We start from the raw sequence: 19,845 nt of genomic DNA, 5'->3' as shown, positions 1-19,845 counted from the left end.
AGGTGGATTTCTCGCAAGCCTGGGGCACAACCCCCAGACAAACATTGAATTTTTACACAAAAATTATGCCTGCTGATGAATTTTAAGTAGCTTCATATTTCATAGCTTTTTCACTTAAAAAAGGAAAAACAAAGTGACTTTTGGATTTTCAACATACCAACCAGATCATCACTTACCCAACAGCTAACTCTCCCACATCCAACATCATCCCCTTTCACACACACTGTACCCCATCAATCTACCCACCCTCACACACTGTACCCCATCCAACTCCCCACCCTCACACACACTGTACCCCATCCAACTCCCCACCATCACACACACTGTACCCCATCCAACTCCCCACCCTCTCACACACACTGTACCCCATCAAACTCCCCACCCTCACACACACTGCACCCCATCCAACTCCCCACCCTCACAAACACACACTGTACCCCATCCAACTCCCCACCATCACACACACTGTACCCCATCCAACTCCCCACCATCACACACACTGTACCCCATCCAACTCCCCGCCCTCTCACACACACTGTACCCCATCAAACTCCCCACCCTCACACACACTGTACCCCATCCAACTCCCCACCCTCACACACACTGTACCCCATCCAACTCCCCACCATCACACACACTGTACCCCATCCAACTCCCCACCCTCACACACACTGTACCCCATCCAACTCCCCACCCTCACACACACTGTACCCCATCCAACTCCCCACCCTCACAAACACACACTGTACCCCATCCAACTCCCCACCCTCACGCACACTGTACCCCATCCAACTCCCCACCCTCACACACACTGTACCCCATCCAACTCCCCACCATCACGCACACTGTACCCCATCCAACTCCCCACCCTCACGCACACTGTACCCCATCCAACTCCCCACCCTCACACACACTGTACCCCATCCAACTCCCCACCCTCTCACACACTGTACCCCATCCAACTCCCCACCCTCACACACACACTGTACCCCATCCAACTCCCCACCCTCACACACACACTGTACCCCATCCAACTCCCCACCCTTTCACACACTGTAACCCATCCAGCTCCCACCTTTTACACACACTCACTTCTCCAACCTCCCAGTTTATATTGCCACTCTGCTCGCCCTCCAAACTGGTTAAGATGGTCACTTCCACTCTGCCCTGTGTAAACTGGTACTGTTCCACCCCTCCGAGTTCACGGTGACTCGCTCCATTCCCTCCCTCTTAGTTAATCCTAGAATTCCTTCCCAACGTAAAGTACTGCCCCCCCCTCCCAAAAGTACTGCACCAACTATTCCCCACTTTTACCAAGCTTGTGGTCATCTGTCCTAATATCTCCTTATTTTGGTGAAGTGTCTGATTTTGTCTGATAATCGCTCCAGTGAAGCGGCTTGGGACATTTTTACTACATTTAATTGGGTTTTTTTGTCACACTTTAAGTTACATCAGCTGATTCCGCCCATTGAGCCACTCAGGAAGTGGACAGAGAGCAGGGAGATTCCCAGCCCCGGGTGATTGGCTCACAGCGGAGTATAAGAGGCCGCTCTCTGGACTGTTTCTTCCTTTTATTGCGGGCGTCTCCCCTCTGTGGCGGGGGGGGATGATTCCTGCTGTTCTCTCTCTCTCTCAGGTAAGAGCGCGGATCGACCGGGTCCCTGTTCCTGGAGCTTCTCCCAGCCCCTCTCTCTCTGCTTTGTTTCTCAGTCTCTTCCTCCATTTCTCACGCAGACTCTCGGGGGTAGATTCCCGCCAGGGCCCGGGAGCTTCTCCCGATCACCCACCACAACTTCGACAGCAACCCCGGAGAAATGGTGTTAACGGGCATTTACGCCATTTGTTTGGAGTTTGTGTTTGCCTCCATCTCTTTCCTTGTGTGTGTGTCTCTCTCTCTCTCTCTCTCGTCTGTTTCTATCTCGTGTCTTTCCTTCCCTGTCTGTGTGTGTGTGTGTCTCTCTCTCCTGTTAGTTTCTGTGCCATGTTCTGGAGAGCAAACAAAAATGGGGCAACGGTGACACTATCGGCAAATTAATGATTAACCTGAAATTCTACAGAATTTTTCTGTAGACCAGTTTGCTACAGTTCTGTGGTGTATAACTGCAGAACATTTGGGGGCATGTCATTGCCTCACTGAGTGCCAAAATCCATGGAGCCAGACTGCCTGCTGTTAGCCTGTGGGCAATCAACTGGGTTCTGCTACCTGCCAGTTTGTTCTACATCTGCTAAAAACTATTTCCTGCTGTGGGCAGTACCCACCTCCATTCAGATCAGATCGTTCAAATAACCTGCCTCTGTTTTTGTTTTAAACTGTGTGCTGTAGACTAGTTTCCAGTAGCCAGGCTCTGTACAGTTGTTGTTTATTAATTACATAGTATAGAAAGGCATCAAAGATGGCACTGGCTGTAGCTTCCATTTGAGCATGTGACTCTTTCGTGTCAATTGACTGAGAAAAGTAATCTTTGATACTTACTCCGATGTCCAAAGTTGATAGTGTGACCCAGAAGGTAGGAGAGTAACAAATTGAAAAGCTTTTGGGTTGAAGAATTCGTATAGATTAGGTTAAAGGTGAAACGGCTGAAAATCTGTCAAAGCTGGAATGTGCCGATCTGGGGTCTCAATCACCTTACTAATGCTGGGTGCCCAAACCACTAGGGGCACATCTCGGGCACCCATCTTTCCCCAGAGGCGTGTTGTCGGTCTGGAGTAGGGTTGTCAATTCTCCACCTGAAACAGATGACCTGACATTTATCTCATTGCTGTTTGTGGGAGCTTGCTGTGCACAAATTGGTGACCACATTTCCTACACTACAACAGTGACTACACTTCAAAAGTACTTCACTGCCTGTAAAGCACTTTGGGACATTGAGGTTGTGCAAGGTGCTATATAAATGCAAGCCTTTCTATCTATTACTGACCAATAAAGTTCCCAGATTTCCAGGAGTGATTCATTTTGCTCTGAAGAATGAGGAGAGGTGATATAAACGAAATGGTGCAATTTTAAAGGGGGGTGCAGGAACACAAATCATTGAAGGGTGCAGGACAAATTGAGTCCTGTTCAAAAATGCATACTTTTAAAAATGGATCCTTGGCTTTTATGTGATTTAGCCTAAAACTCCAAAGGCACTTTGTTCATAAGGGGTGAGTGGCAGTGGGATATTTGTTGTTAAACTACACACAAGGAGTTATTGGTAATGAGTTCATGTCCTGGGGAATCGTATAACTATCTCAATCCTTGAGGATTGTATGTTCCCTATGTCACACTGACACAACTCCCCATATCCCTCTATTGGTTGTTGCTAATTCAAAGTCCAATCTACTCTGCACGCTTTCTTCCAAGCTGTGCATTAATTCCTATGAAAAGGAACTGCATAAGTATCTGGTAGGAAATGAGATTGGAGATTATAGGAATAGGTGCAGACTAAGATAATCAAACACGCCAGAGGACACAGTGGTGTCTTTGCTGACTGACCCAGTGGACAGATGTCTGTAGAAGGGAGTTGGCCAAGGTTAAGTAGTTGAGATGTAGGGAGGGATGAATAGTTGGAGCTTCAAGCATCAGCTGGTATTGATGCAGAACTTGCCCTCATGATGTAATAGATTATCCATGGTCTGTGGCAGGAGCAAGTCTAATGGGCTGAGTGGCCTTTTCTTATTCCATGATATTGTTGTGTTTTCTTGGCAGGAGGAGGAAATTCCTGCGTCCAGCAGCAGGAACACTAGTGCCTTGTGCGCTAGTGTGCAGAACGGTGATGAGCGTGTAGATTGGATACATCTGGAGAGTCGAAGCATTGAAGCCGAGCAGTTGAAGGCAATGAAAAGTTGCCTGATTGGCCGGCTTTAGTGCAAGCGAAGAAAAAGCGCAAGAGGACGAACCGAGTACGCAAGAGGACGAACCGAGTACGCAAGAGGACGAACCGAGTGCGCGAGCAAGAACCAAGCAGAACTGTGCAAATAAAGCAACTAAACAAACTACCATGCAACCTAAGCAAGAAGCAAAAACAAAGAAACTAATGACGAGACAACAGGAGCATCTACAAATGATTGTGACTTAAAAAAAAAAATAGGAATGAAACGTTGAAACTCTTTTCTGTATATTTTCATTTTGTTTAATGTTTTTTTTTCGCTTCAGGTTGGGGGCTGCTTTGCTTGGTTAACTGGGCCAAGGGGGGCCCAGATGGTAAAGACCTATCCCCTTGCAAACAAGGCTGTACTCATAATTTCTGTCTACATAAAACTCCCAATAAAAAAAGCAAAACCTTGAATGAACAACCATTGTTTTGGGCCTTTTGTGTTTCCAATATAATCATCTCCTTGCAGTGATGTACATTAAGCAGAAATACAATATTCCAGCAACTTTTTCAACACTTTCATCTCCACTCTGACTGGAACATGGAATCAGCCGTTCCTTCGTCACTGGGTCAAAATCCTGGCACATCCTACCCAACAGCACTGGGAGCACCTTCACCACACGGACTGAAAAGAAGCTAGGCAAGAGATAGCTGAGTCACTATTACATATTATAAATGCATAGAAAAGGGAATAGTGCCAGAGGACTGGCGGACAGCTAATGTGATTCCTATATTTAAAAAAAGAACAAGTCCAGGGAACTATAGACCAGTTAGTTAATATCAGTGGTAGGAAAGATAATGGAATCTTTACTCAAAGATGTAATTGAAAAACATCTAGAAACTGAAAATATAATGAGTAGTCAGCATAGATTTCAAAGGGCAGGTCAAGCTTGACCAACCTAATTGAATTATTGGAAGAAATAATGGTAGACAAGGGTAATGTAGTAGATGTAATATATTTGGATTTTCAAAAGGCCTTTGATAAGGTACTTTTTGAAAACTAATGACTAAGGTTAGAGCATATGCAGTCGGGGGACAGGTAGCAGAATGGTTAACAAGCTGGCTACAAAACAACGGAGTAAGGGTTAAGGGTAGCTACTCAGATTGGCAAAAGGTGGGAAGTGTGTTCCACAAAGATTGGTGCTGGGACCACTGTTATTCACAATTTACATTAACAATTTGAACTCAGGAATTGGAAGTAAATTTCAAAATTTGTGGATGACACCAAATTGGGGGTACAGTTAACACAAAGGAAAAATGTGACAAAATATAAGAGGATATTAATAAACTTAGAATTGGTGTGTAAATGGCAAATGAATTTCAATGTAGATAAGTGTGAGGTGGTGCATTTTAAATAAAGAGGCCACATACTGCTTGAATAATAAGAGTTAAATGGGATAGATGAGCACAGGGATCTAGGGGTACACATTCACAAAATATTAAAAGTAGCATCACAGGTTAATAAGGACATAAAAAGCAAGCCAAGCTTCATTTCTAGAGGGATAGAATTGAAAAGCAGAGAAGTTACGTTAAACAACAGAAAATGCTGTAAACATTCAGCAGGTCAGGCAGCATCGTGGAGAGAGAAACAGAGTTAATGTTTCAGGTCGATGACCCTTCATCAGAAGTTATGTTAAATATGTATCGAACCTTGGTTAGACCACATTTGGAGTATTGTGAGCAGTTCTGGTCTCTATTATAAAAAGCATATAGAGGCACTGGAGAAGGTGCAAAAAAGGTTCACAAGGATGATACCAGAACTGAGAGGATATACTTATCAGGAACGGCTGAACAGGTCGGGCACTTTTCTCTAGAAAAGCAAAGGCTGAGTGGTGACCTGATAAAGATCTTTAAGATAATGAAAGGGTTTGATAGGGTAGACATAGTGAAAATGTTTCCACTTGTGGGAGAATCCAAAACTAGATGCCATAAGTATAAGAAAGTCACTAACAAATCCAATAGGGAATTCAGGAGAAACTTTGCTCACAGAATGGTTGGAATGTGGAACGCACTACCACAGGGAGTAGTTGAGGCGAATAGCATAGTTACGTTCAAGGGGGAGCTAGATAAATACATGAGGGAGAAAGGAATAGAAGTATGTGCTGATAGGGTTAAATGAAGAGGGGTGGGAGGAGGCTCGTGTGGAACATAAGACCTGTTGGGTCAAATGGCCTATTTATGTAATGTAGACTCGATGTAATTACAGCGGTTCAAGAAGACCCATCACCTTCTCAAGGGCAACTAGGGATGAGCAGTACCAGCCTTGCCAGCTAAACTCATATCCTGAGAATTCATTAAAACATTTACCCACCTCCCCCGCCCTCCTCCCCCACTTTCCTGAAGCTGCTGGGGTCTGGTCACATGGTCGTTGTGTCCAGCTGGGGTCTGGTCACATGGTTCCTGTGCCCTGCTGGGGGTCAGGTCACATGGGTGCTGGGGTCTGGTCACATGGTCGTTGTGTCCCGCTGGGGTCTGGTCACATGGTCGTTGTGTCCAGCTGGGGTCTGGTCACATGGTTGCTGGGGTCTGGTCACGTGGTTGCTGGGGTCTGGTCACATGGCTGCTGCCTGCTTTCCTGTCCCTCAATCCCCAATCGTTGTTCCTAATGTATGAGCAGAGACAGTGAGTGTATTCCTCCTCCCCCTCCACAACAAGTTGCATCGATTATAGTGACTTTTACACAGAAAAAACTCCCAAGGTACTTCAGAGATGTAATCAAACAAAAATGGATGCCAATCCAAACAAGGGGCTATTATGAGGGAGTGACCAGAAACTTGGTTAGAGTGTGTTTTAAGGAGGGTCTTTAATGAGGAGAGGGAGGTGGAGAGTCAAAGCGGTTTTACGCAGCGAGTTTTTCTGATCTGCAATGCACTGCCTGAAAGGATGGTGGAAGCAGATTCAATAGTAACTTTCAAAAGGGAATTGTATAAATATTTGAAGGGAAAAAATTATAGGGCTATGGGGAAAGAGCAGGGGAGTGGGGCTAATTGGATAGTTCCTTCAAAGAGCCGGCACAGGCACGATGGGCCGAATGGCTTCCTTCTGTGCTGTATCATTCTATGATTCTAGGAACACAGAGTAGGCCATTTAGCCCCTCGAGCCTGTTCCACCATTCAATGAGATCCTGTCTGATCTGTAACCCAATTCTATATACCCGTCTTTGCCACATATCCCTTAGTACCTTTGGTTAACAAAAATCTATCAATCTCAGATTTAAAATTAACAATTGTTCTAGCATCAATTGCCGTTTGCAGAAGTGAGCTTTAAACTTCTACCACCCTTTGCATGTAGAAGTGTTTCTGAACTTCACTCCTGAAAAGCTTGGCTCTAATTTTTAGACTATGCTCCTTCATCCGAGACTCTAAACCAGCAGAAATAGTTTCTCTCTATCTACCCTATCAGTTCCCCCTTAATATCTTGTAAACTTCGATCAAATTACCCCTTAAACTTCTAAATTCCAGTGAATATAACCCTACTTTGTGTTATCTCTCCTCGTAACTTAACCCTTGGAGTCCAGGTATCATTCTGGTAAATCCACGCTGCACTCCCTCCAAGGCCAATATATCCTTCCTAAGGTGTGGTGCCCAGAACTGCTCACTGTGCTCCAGGTGTGGTCTAACCAGGGTTTTGTATAGCTGCAGCATAATTTCTACCCCCTTGTATTCTAGTCCTTTAGATATAAAGGCCAGCATTCCATTAGCCATTTTGATTATTTTCTGTACCTGTCCATGACATTTTAATCATCTATGTACACGGAAGCCCCAAGTTTCTTTAGACCTCCAGGGCTGGATTTTCATTGAGGAGGCGTGTAGGAGGTGGGACTACAACTTTCAGGGTTGTAGTCCCGCCTCCATCGAGTTGTGGCCAACCCACGCGATTTTCACTTGATTGACCTTGTTGAACCTGCCCAGCGGGCTCATCAGGCCAATTAAGGGCCACCCGGCAACAGGTGATGTCACAGATTGACATTTCATCTGTCAAAAGCTTTTGACAGATGAAATATCAGTGTTTGACAGCTGTTTGAAGCTGTCAAACACTGACAATCTATACTCCAAGTTAATTCCTCCCTCTTAGGCTGATTTAGAGATCTCTCCAGAGCTGAATGCTGCAACTTTTGACAGCTCGCGGCCATTCTGCTTTATGTGCCGGTGAGATGAGGGTCTCCCGAGACCTGAAGGAAGGAAGGCTGTAAAGGTAAGTAAAGGTATGTAAAACTTCTTTAAACACCTTACACACACCAAACACACTTACCTTTGCACTCATGCACCCATCACTCACCTGAACACCGGACATCTCGAACCCTCCAAGCCCTTCAGCCCGACGGTCCGCCTCGCTAACTTGGCGTGGTTTGTAGCTGTCGGGAATCCCACACTTCAGCAATAAAAATAGGGATTAGGCTAAAACTGCCTGTTAACTGCCTGTTAGCTAAAGTTAACAGGCAGTTAATTGGCACTAATCATCTTCCCGCCTCGGGGAGGCGGGTCCCAGCACCGGTCAGGTATCCGCCTCCTTTGAAACTGGCATGGAGGTGGGTTGGGGGCGGGATGGGTTCATGCCCCCCGATTTTGAGATTTTAACCCCCACACGTCTCCAATCCTGCCTCCACGGCCCAATGAAAATCCTGCCCCCAATATTTCTAGCTTTTCACCATTTAGAAAATACTCTGTTCTATCCTTTTTAGGTCCAAAGTGGATGACCTCACATTTGCCTACATTGAAATCCATTTGCCACTGTTTTGCCCATTCGCTTAATCTATTAATAGCTTTTTGTAATTTTATGCTTCCATTTACACTGCTTACAATGCCGCCTCTCTTTGTGTCATCGGCAAACTTGGATATGTGGCTTTCTATCCCATCATCTAAGTTGTTAATAAATACGGTGAATAGTTGAGGCCCCAACACAGATCCTTGCGGGACACCACTAGTCATATCCTGCCAATTAGAGTACCTGCCCATTATCCCTACTCTCTGTCTGCTGCCGCTCAGTCAATTTCCAAACCAGGTCGATAATTTGTCTTCCATTCCATGAGCTTCAACTTTAGCTAACAGTCTCTTATGTGGGACTTTATCAAATGCCTTCTGGAAGTCCATATAAATAACATCCATAGACATTCCCCTGTCCACTAATTTAGTCACCTCTTCAAAAAATTCAATCAAGGTTGTCAGGCATGACCTACCCTTTACAAATCCATGCTGGCTCTCTCTGATCAGCTGAACATTTTCAGGGTGTTCAGTAACTCTATCCTTAATTATAGGCTCAAGTAAGTTCCCAACAACAGATGTTAGGCTAACTGGTCTATAATTCATTGGTTTCCCTTTCCCACCTTTGTTAAATAACGGAGTGGCATGCACAATTTTCCAATCAATAGGATCAGTTCCCGAATCGAGAGAACTTTGGACGATTATAGTTAGGGCACCTGTAAAGTTCTCAGGGGGAGAAATTCGGTTGTTAGCGCCAGCGATTAGCGCCTAAAGAGGCCGAGAATTGGGGCGTTACCCAATTTTCGGGCGGGCGCAGTGAACCCAGCGCCTCTTGCCATATTGAGTGGGCTTTTAGTGCCGGCGCTAAATCTTAGCGCCCGCTCGCAGGCGCAGGCAGATCATGACGTCATTTCAGTGTGCAACGCCTTTTTGGCACCCTGGACCTGATATTCAATGGCGCCCCCCTCTGTTCCGACCGACGCTAATAAGGACAGCTTCCTGGAACGTTCCCCAGTGGCTCTCAGGCTTAGGGGGGCGCTCTTTAAAGGGGACTGCACTGGTATAAAAGCGGCAGCCATTTTGGGAGCACAACTTATTTGAGATTTACACAGAGTTGCAAAGTTGAACTCAGCCATTTCACTAGTGACCCAGCGCTGCCAGAGGACCTTCAGCCTTCATACCATCACCCTGCTGCTGGTGAGCATTTACACCCTATTTAATTTCTGCTGACCTATTATTATGGGGGCTGCTTTGGAGGGGAACGTCCTGCTGCTCGACCATCTGGAAAGGGCACAGGGACGGAGGGAGAGAGGGCCAGGAATGGCCAGACGGAGGAGGGCCAACAGACGTCGCCACACCAGACCTTACGCTGCCAGGGTATTCAGGCAGCGGTTCTCTTACCTCAACATGTCGGAGGAGCAGTGTGTTAGGAGGTTGCAATTCCGAAAGGAGGTGGTGACTGAGCTGTGCCACCTGCTTCAGGAAGATCTGCAGCCGCAGATAAGGTGCAGGACCTCTCTGTCGGTGGCTGTGAAGATAACAGTGGCATTGAATTTCTATGCGACCGGCTCCTTCCAGTCAGCAACTGGGGACATTGCCAACATATCCCAGTTTGCGGTGCATAGCTGCATCCAGCAGGTTACAGATGCCCTGTTTAAAAGGCGGCATCAGTACATATCCTTCAATGTAACCGGAGAAGCAGCAGGAGCGCACAGAGGGCTTCGCGGCAATAGCAGACTTCCCCATGGTGCAGGGCGCCATTGACTGCACGCACGTAGCTTTGCGGGCGCCTGTACAGAATCCTGAGGAGTTCCGCAACCGCAAGGGGTTCCACTCCTTGAATGTGCAGCTGGTCTGTGACCACCGGCAGCTGATCCTGGCGGTCAATGCACAGTTCCCAGGCAGCAGCCACGACGCTTTCATCCTGCGCCAGACTTCAGTCGCTGACCTTTTCGAGGCCCCGGCTCACCCAGAAGGCTGGCTTCTCGGCGACAAGGGCTATCCACTGTGCCCATGGCTGATGACCCCGCGCCGGTCGCCCAGCACCCCTGCAGAAGAGCGCTACAACGTCAGCCATCAGGCGACGAGGAACATTGTGGAGCACACAATCGGCGTGCTGAAGCAGCGGTTCCGCTGTTTGGACTATTCGGGAGGAGCCTTGCAGTATTCACCAGAGAGAGTCTCCCACTTTGTCGTTGTCTGCTGCATGCTTCATAACCTCGCCACCCTGCGCACCCAGCCAATGCCAGCAGACATCGAAGGACCAGCAGAGGAGGAGGAGGAGGAGGACAAGGACCAAGACAGGAGGGTCTGAGAAACTGGAAGGGCCATCCATCTGAGGCTGATAAGAAGTTGGTTCTAGGCCCCTCTCACGGACTGCTTGGTGCCATTCGAAGACCAGGAATGGAACCATTCGGATAACCAAAAGCCTATGAAGGCCACAATGATTGTAAATAGCTGACATGGCCAATTACATTAAAATGTTTTGTTTATTTTGAAAACTGTGCTTCCTTCCAACATGACAAAGCAATGGCAACAGAAAGCTTAACTAACAAACTAACACATACGTGACTCGCACACCCGGGAGACTATCCAAAACATGTCTAACATTCAGAACAACTGACTCGCACACCCGGGAGACTATCCAAAACATGACTAACATTCAGAACAACATCCACGGCCTTGATTTCTAGAAATAGGACGTTTCAGCAGCACCTTCTACTCTTTCCCCTTTGATGGTGATCTACTTCTCTTGCGCGAACGGCCCCTTCCCTCCCTGCAGCTCCTCCGTAATGGGACCCCAGTGGCTGCATGAAGGCTGGGGGATGGCTGCTGACTGTCCGAAAGCGCAGATGCCCCTGAGGGACGGCCTGGACGGACTCTGGGCTTGGAGGGGCCGGATGCTGACTGGTCCAAATGGGCATGGGTGGAAGCAGTCTGTCCTGCAGGTGATGGCAGCTGCAGTGGAGACGTGCCAGAGTTGGCATCAGGAATGCTGACATCCTGAGAGCAGACACCTGCTCCGTGGTCGGCCGACACACTGGCACTCTGACGGGGCAGCACCGCAGCATGCGGACCAATCGGCTGGTCCACAGATTGCTGGCCTGCTGTGGTGCTGCAAGGGCCCCGGGTAATCCTGCCTGATCCATCGAGGGTGGCAGCAGTCAGTGCTTGTGTGGCCTCAATCTGCCTCTGCATGAGGCCAGCGAGGGACTGCGTGGCAGCACTCAGCACTTGCGTGGCAGGTGCCAGTGCTTCGGTGAAGCCCTGGACAGTCCTTTCCAGTGATGTTGCGACGCCCTGGACAGTCCTTTCCAGTGATGTTGCGACGCCCTGGACAGTCCTTTCCAGTGATGTCGCGACGCCCTGGACATTCCTTTCCAGCGATGTGCTGACGCCCTGGGCAGTCTTTTCCAGTGATGTACCAACGCCCTGGGCAGTCTTTTCCAGGGCTGCCCCAAAGCCCTGGGCACTCCTTTCCTGTGCTGCCCCAAAGTCTTGCACAATCCTTTCCTGTGCTGCCCCGAAGTCTTGCATACTCCTTGCCAGTGTCTCGATGGACTCAGGCATCCTTGCAACTGCAACCATCAGCTCAGTGTGCCTGAGTCGAGCCTGGGTGCTCATTTCTGCGAGGGAACGCACCTCTTCTGCGCTCTGTGCAGCAGTCATCGTGGCCTGACGCGCCCTCCGGGGAGATGGCTCCCGAACTTCCCTACCCCCCGCTGGTTCCTGCAACTGGTTCCTCCTCAGAGCCATCCCCCCCGCTCCCTTCCAGGGAAGCACTATCCCCAGTCTGCAGATGGGCTGGCTCGCCTGAGCGTGGCAAGGATGGTCCGGCTTCCTCCCGCTCATCACATCCGGAGTCAGTGGCAGTGGCAGCTTGAGGGCCCGGCTCCCGAGCTGGTGATGCAGCATCTGAAAGCAGGGAGGTTGAAGAGTGGCTTTAGCAAAAGGACAGGGTGGCAGCAAGGGATGCATGAGTGCTGCAATGCTCTGACATGGGTCCAGAGTGAAAAAGCATGCTGGTGGGGGGAACAAGTGGAAGGAGAGAGTTCAAAAAGGTGATGACCTTACCATCACTGTGCACAATGGGGTCGGCAGCTCCAGTGGTGATAGGACCACACATCCGGCCTCCAACAATCTGGTGGACTCTTTCCTCCAGGTCCGTGAGTTCCTGCAGCTGAGGAGGGCCCCCTCCAGTACGATTCTGTTCCCTCCGGTTCCTGGCCAGCTTGGCCTGCAGGAGAAAGGACGGGAAGTTTTGAAACATGCTGCCCTGAGTTGTCATCTCTTGCCCCCCCATGGTGGATCAGCCCTTACATTATGCCCTGAGTTGTCATCTCATGCCCCCCCATGGTGGATCAGCCCTTACATTATGCCCTGAGTTGTCATCTCATGCCCCCCCCCCCATGGTGGATCAGCCCTTACATTATGCCCTGAGTTGAATGTGCGTGTGCGTTCCCAGAAAGGGCCATGGGTGCTGGCTGACAGGTGGCCATTGGGGCATTGCACACCCTCTGGCCATAAAGTCAGGTGCAGATGGAGGGATGAAGAAGATTGCCAACAAGCCACTCACCCTAATGACCCGAGTGAGATCGTTGAACTTCTTCCTGCATTGCACAGGAGTCCTGGGTGCCATGCTGCTGGAGTTGACTCTTTGACAAACTTCCCTCCAAGCTCTGCAGTACTCGTTCTGATGAGGCCTCCTGTCATTGTCAGGGTACAGCACTGCTCGCCGGCGCTCCACTGCGTCAACCAAAGCATCCAATGCCCTTTCGGAAAACCGCTCCGCTCTCTGCCTCACCCTCTCCATCTGGTCAAAGTTTGTAACGCCTCAGATTGCACAGCACCAATTTTGAGGCCTACAGGGCGATGAGTCTGGCTGCTGAACCTAAATGACCCGCCCCTTTAAGAGCTGGCCGGCACCAGCATGTCTCGTGGTCATCGATTATTGACAGCACCTGCGCTGCGCCCGTCCGCCCAGATATTGAGTAGCGCCGCCAGGTTAGCGCCTTAGAAGTCACGTGCAGCGCCTGATTTAACGCCGCAATCACCTTCAGGGGCGCAGCAACCCAATATCGCTGGAGGTGGCGATAGGTTGCGCCTGGCGATAAAATTTGCGCATCGCCAATTCTAGCGCCCCGAGCGGGGCTATACCCAATTTCTCCCCCTCAGTGACTTCCTTTTAAACCCTGGGATGGAAACCATCTGGTCCTGCAGATTTGTTACTCTTTAGTGCCATTAATTTCTTCATTACTGTTATTTTGCTTATGTTAATTTTCATCAGTCCCCATCCCTGATTCATTATTAGTTTCCTTGGGATGTCCGGCATGCTATCCTCTTCCTCTCCTGTAAATACTGTTGCAAAGTAATTATTCAACATGTCCTGTGAAGGAAGAAGCCATATAACCTATTCAGAAAAATACACTATCTTATGAAGGAGTTCTGGCCTTATTAAAACATGACAAACTGGGTTTGGAAATTTAGAAACCTAACGATGAAATAGCCATGAAAGCATTCTGGCTATTGAGATAAGGTAATTGTTGACCCTGAATCAATAACCTTATTGAAACAGAAGGTTAAGGACTCCGACAGGCTGAACTTTCTGTAACGAAACAATGGTTCACCCTGGATAAGGTGTTCTACTTTACACTTTGTAAAGAAGCACATAAAGTAAGGAACATCTGCCCTCGTAAAGATGACATCACGTAAGGAACACCTGCTGTCACACCATTTTTTATATGGTAAACTTAGAACACCTCGAGATGAGACATGAGTCTGGCTGAGCTGGCAGTAAGAATTACAGAGGTCAGCAGAAAAATGACTAGAGATAATTAGCTTGCATCAGCAGAAAACCTTAAAGGGAATACCACTGGAAAAGGGTATAAATATTGAACTCTCAAATGGGATCGTAGACTCGCTTTAATCGGGCAAAGCAATTCTCGGCTTCAGAGGCAGCTCTGTAGTCTACCACTCTTTGTACCTCGGGGATCAAAGGTATTTGATTTTGGTGGATATCCTGTAGACTTTAAGAACTGTAAAATTGTCGCGAAGTTAAAATTTGGAAGTACGGTTCTCTGATAATAAAATTGTAAGCTTTCTCTTTTTGGAACTGTTAATATTGCGATTGACTCACCAACTGTAAATAACATGTCGGTTCTTTAATAAATCTATATATTTTTAGAATAGTCTCACATAAGACTTCTGTATCAAAAACTCGCGAACTCAATCTCTGTACACTCTTTGGTGAGGAGTTGCAGAATTTTGGGGGAGTTTTCCGGACCCTCATAATATCCGGGACATTACAGTCTAGCTAAACTTATTAAAAGTGCTATCTAGAGGACGGTAACATTTTCAGGTTGTTCCTTTCCTTTAGGGAGAGATAGTCCAGACCTTTAGACCCAATTAAGCATCTTTAGGATTCGGCTACCTCAAACTTTAGTTGAAGGTGAACGTCTGAGAAATACGCCTGATCTGGAGTAGCCCTAAAAGGGCTAGGACTAGTAAATATTCCTTCAGTCCCCCATTTCCTTATTTTCATTTACAATATCACCATTATCAGTTTTCAAGGGGCCCACATTGCTCCTGACCACCCTCTTTTTCCTAATATAATTGTAAAAAAGTTTTGTGTTGATTTTGATATCCTTTGGAAGTTTCTTTTCATACTTTGTAGCTCTTATTAGCTGTTTTGTGACCTTTTGTTGTTCTTTGACTCTTGGTCTATGATCCTTTCCTCCTTATGGGAATATGCTTGCTTTGTACATGAACTGGCTCCGCCTATCTCTGCCATTGCTCATTTACTGTTTTCTTGGTCAATCTGTGTTTCCATTCCACCTGTGCTCGATCCCTTCTCAAATCACTGAAATCGGCTCTCTTCAAGGTGGGTATTTTCACCGTTGAATTTTCTTTGTCCCTTTCAGTTACTACTTTAAGCCTAATTATATTATGATCACTATTGCCCACTTGCCCTACCTCATTCCCCAGAACTCGATGCAACACTGCTTCCTTCCTCATTGGGTTAGAAACACACTGATTAAGAAAGTTCTCCCGTACACATTTTAGGAATTCTCCACCCTTCTTGCCCTTTACTCTGCTTTCCCCCCAGTCTATATTAGGTTAATTGAAGTCCCCTACTATTACGGCTCTATTATTTTTACATTTCTCTGAAATTTTCCTACAGATTTGCTCCTCTATCGCCTTCTCACTATTTGGGGATCTATAGTAAACACCCAGCAATGTAACTGCTCCTTTTCTGTTCCTTAAGTCTAACCAAATAGATTCAGGGCAGGATTTTAACTCAGGTGCGGGATGGTGTCGTGTTATCCGCATTTCGTGTTATCCACCCGAATCTAAATGGATGTGGGAGATTGATGCAATTTTAACTTAATTGTCCAATTGATTTCCAACATGTGGGAACCCTTGGCAAATGGGTCTTTACTGACTGAAAGTCACCTCCGATGGCATCATCATTGCTGCTGCATTTAAGGTCTACAGCAAGCCTTGCTTCTTCTGCAGGCTGCCAAGCTTTCTCCGTTTGGTGTGAGAGACCTGCAGGAAGGATGACAAGCGGGAGGCCCAGATCAGCTCCTCGCTTCGACGAGGTGGCCCTGCAGGCATTGGTGGATGGGGCTAGGGCCAACAGGGAGGTGCTCTTCCCTTCCTCAGGGAGGAAGAAGCCTCCCAAGCAGATAAGGCAGTGTGGTTGCAGGTAGCTGAGGAGGTCAACTCCTTGGGAGTCACAAGAAGTACCTGGATTCAGTGCCGGAAAAGATTTCATGACCTTCAGCTCACTGGAAAAGTGATTATGAATTTCCCATCACCCTCAATCTGATCCCCATTGCCTTTCCTCACCAGCACTCAGCTTTAGCAATCTCTTTCTCCACATCCCACTTGACATTGGCATCCATGCACCCTTACCCATTCCCTATCTCTCTATGCTCACATTCACATAACTATTTGACCATGCAGCCCTCACACTCACTATCACTGTGATGTTTTGAACACAACTGACAACACACAGGGAGGGACCTTAGTCTTGCAACCTCACTCCATCTTTGTCTCCTTCTAAGTATCTATGCTATGCAATCTCTACACTCACTCCTTCATTCTCACTCAACCTCCACTTGTCTCCCTCATTGCAGGAAAAGAGAGCTCACAACAAAAGAGAGCGAGAGAGGACAGGAGGAGGGACAGCCTCAATAGCTCACCTGACCCCCTGGGAGAACAGTACTGGAAATAGTGGGAATAGAGGATGAGGTGCACGTGGGGAATGGACAGACCAGTGCAACACAGCAAGCTGGTGACAGAAAAGTTTCCCATCTCTCTCTTTGACATTGCATGAGTCACTGATAATGATTGTGAAGCTGTAACAGACGGACTTATGAGCATCTGCAAAAAGCAATGTGCATGTAGCCTTGGCATCACATCTCTGACTCTTTCCTTTACTCCCCCACAGGACCATCACAAGCATCCGTCCCCCCTAGCTAGGAAGAAGAGGCTGAGCAGCCAGACTCCTCAGAGGAAGCTGCAACCTCTGAGGGCACAGTGTCAGCAGAATTCAGCGCACCCAGCACCAGCGCAGACACTCACACCTCAGTGGAACCTTCGGGACATAGAGTAGTGTTGTCACCTGGTGTATCACAGCTCACAAGTGAGCATCAGCAGATTGTGGAGACAGGGACCGCAGTGGAGAGTCCTAGTCGGAGGGCGCAGGACTCTGCCAGCTCGGCTCAGCAGCATGTCGACCCTCTGCCTCTGGGTCCATCCATGAAATCAGCAGTGATGGAACTCCAGGCACAGGTGCAGGAGTCTCTGGCAGGTTTTGTCTCTAGGGTCGCTGCGAGTGTGGAGCGACTGGAGGAGTCCTAGCGAACATGACCAGAGCCTTTGTGGAGTCATTGGCGCATGAACGCATCACCATGGAAAGGATGGCTACCCCCGGAAAGGATGGCTACCGTAGAGGAGAGGATGGCTACGGTAGAGGAGAGGATGGCTACGGCCATGGAGGAGCTTAGTCGCCAGGGTATGGAAAACATCTCTTGAGGAGCGATAGGCATTTATTGAACAGAGAAACCAGACCTTCATGGAAGTCCTTCTGAGTAGGACTGGCAGTGCAGATATGGGTCCCCATGGTCCCCCTGATGTGCAGCAAGGTGCTCTCCAACCACTTGCAGGCACTGAGGGGGACCTGACCCATGAGAGGGAGGTTGGTGGCAGACCTCAAGGAACGGAGGGCTCCTATCCAAGCGCTCACACTTCCATGCCACTGCAGAGCCCTCGGTCAGAGCCCCACCGGAGTCCACACCCAAGTGAGATAGGCGTCTCAACCCCTGCACAGCCGCAGGAGCAGCAGACTGTTGACGAGCCCTCACAGGCTCGCAACCCCAGAGGACGCCCGCCAAAGGTGTTGAGACAGGAGCAGCAGCAAAGTGAGCAAGGGGCCTCCACATCTGCTGAAGCCACAGGGGAGACACCACGTAGGAGCACGCGTAAGAGGAAAATTCTGCACAAATAATCACAAGGGTAGTCACTTGGGTGCAATTTTGTGTTTACTGTAAAAATGCCATCGCTTCGTTATTGTCCATAAAAATTCTGATGGCAAATGTTGCAGTTGTCACGTCTGTCATTTCGCTATTGGGACTTCCGCATTGAGGCCTTAGGAATACTTGCAACTGTCAGTATGGTGGTCAGAGTGCTAGGAATCCTCTGGTTCTTGGCCATTGTCAATGCTCTGGTAAGAAGCTGCGAGGCAAAAGTGTTTGATTGACTAGGCTAAGCAAATCTGGCCAGGATGAGTGCGTTCCTTGCATCCCGGGCAGCAATGTTCTCACGTAATGCTGCCGCTGGTTGATGGGCCTCTGCAGGATGTTCGTTTTCGCACTCCTCCTCCTCCTCATCTGAGGAGGATATGTGAGGAGCCACTTTGTCCTCAGGAATCTGCAAGCCATGACGCTGTGCCATGTTGTGAAGTGCAGAGCAAACCACGATGATTCTGGAGACCCTGGCTGCTAAGTACTGCAGGGCTCCACCTGATCTATCCAGGCATCTGAAGCGCATCTTCAGCAAACCGATGGTTTGCTCGATTATGGGTCTGGTGGACATGTGGCTGGAGTTGTAGCTCTCCTCAGCTTCATTGGATAGTCTCCTCAACGGCATCATTAGCCACGTCCTCAGGGGATAGCCCTTGTTTCCAAGTAGCCATCCATTAAATTGGTCTGGCGGACTGAATAGCGGAGGCATACTAGACTGGCGCAGTATGAAGGAGTCATGGCAACTGCCAGGGTACTTGGCACAAACATGCAAAATTTCCTTCTTGTGGTCACACACCAGCTGCACATTAAGGGAGTGGAAGCCCTTGCGGTTGACAAAAATACCTGGATTGTGATGGGGTGCCTTAAGGGCCACATGTGTGTAGTCAACAATGCCCTGCACCCTTGGAAAGCCTGCCAGATTAGCTAATCCAACCGCACGCGCTGTGACACTTGCTCGATCCTTGGTGAAATGGATGTGATTGTGCGCGAGGGCAAAGAGGGCATTGGTTACCTGCGTGATGCAAGTGTGTGCGGTCGCCTGGGAGATGCCGCTGATGTCTGCTGCTGATCCCTGGAATGAGCCTGAGGCAAAAAAGTTGAGTGCGGTGGTGACTTTGACAGCCACTGGTAATGCTTGTCCACCTGGTCCTCTGGGCAGCAGGTCTTGCTGTAGCATTGCGCAGATGTCAGTCACTACCTCTCGCGAAAGTTGGAGCCGCCTTTGGCACTGCTGCTCAGACATGTCGAGATAGCTGACCCTGTGTCTGTAGACCCTGTTTGGGGGGTATCTCCTGCACTGACGGGCTTCCAGGCACTGGCCCCTTCTGGCCTGTGCAGCTTCAGGTGGGTGAGCAGCAGCCTGTCGCTCCTGCTCCTGGTGCTGCTTTTGGTGCTGCTGTTGTTCCTGGTTCTGCTGGTACCCGAGCTCCTCTAATGCCCAGATGGGAAGGAAATAAATGGCTCCCATGCTTCTGGTATATACCTCAGTTGAGGAAGCACAGAGTGAAGGTGGCGGGTTTCCCAGGAGGTCACACTGGAGATGGGTGTCAGGCTCCAAACTTCCATAGCCTTCTAAAGCTTGCCCCAGACCTGAGACCACTAAGTCCTGCCACCTGCAAATCATGGCTGATCAAATCTCCTCTTTAATGGCTGACCTGCTGTTGATAATCGGAAATCCAATTGTGCTCCCGCCAGGTTTCACCACCGTGTTTCCCACCAGGCGTGTTTCACGTGGGAAAAGTGTTAAAATTGCAAGGGCCTTTT

At 48.5% G+C, this 19,845-nt stretch overlaps 1 long non-coding RNA gene across 1 annotated transcript; it reads left to right on the top strand.

The window, feature by feature from the left end:
* Positions 1-1,129: 1,129 nt before the first annotated feature.
* LOC147105823 (uncharacterized) lies at positions 1,130-4,272 on the top strand. The gene is made up of 2 exons (XR_015081594.1): positions 1,130-1,636; positions 3,686-4,272. It is a non-coding gene; the product is annotated as an uncharacterized LOC147105823 (long non-coding RNA).
* The last annotated feature ends 15,573 nt before the right edge of the window (positions 4,273-19,845 follow it).

The sequence above is a fragment of the Somniosus microcephalus genome, chromosome 17, assembly GCF_052327205.1.
Source record: "Somniosus microcephalus isolate GS21.2 chromosome 17, FLI_Smic_1.0, whole genome shotgun sequence".
Taxonomy (NCBI): Eukaryota; Metazoa; Chordata; class Chondrichthyes; order Squaliformes; family Somniosidae; genus Somniosus; species Somniosus microcephalus.
This window is presented reverse-complemented; position numbering and strand designations above follow the sequence as displayed.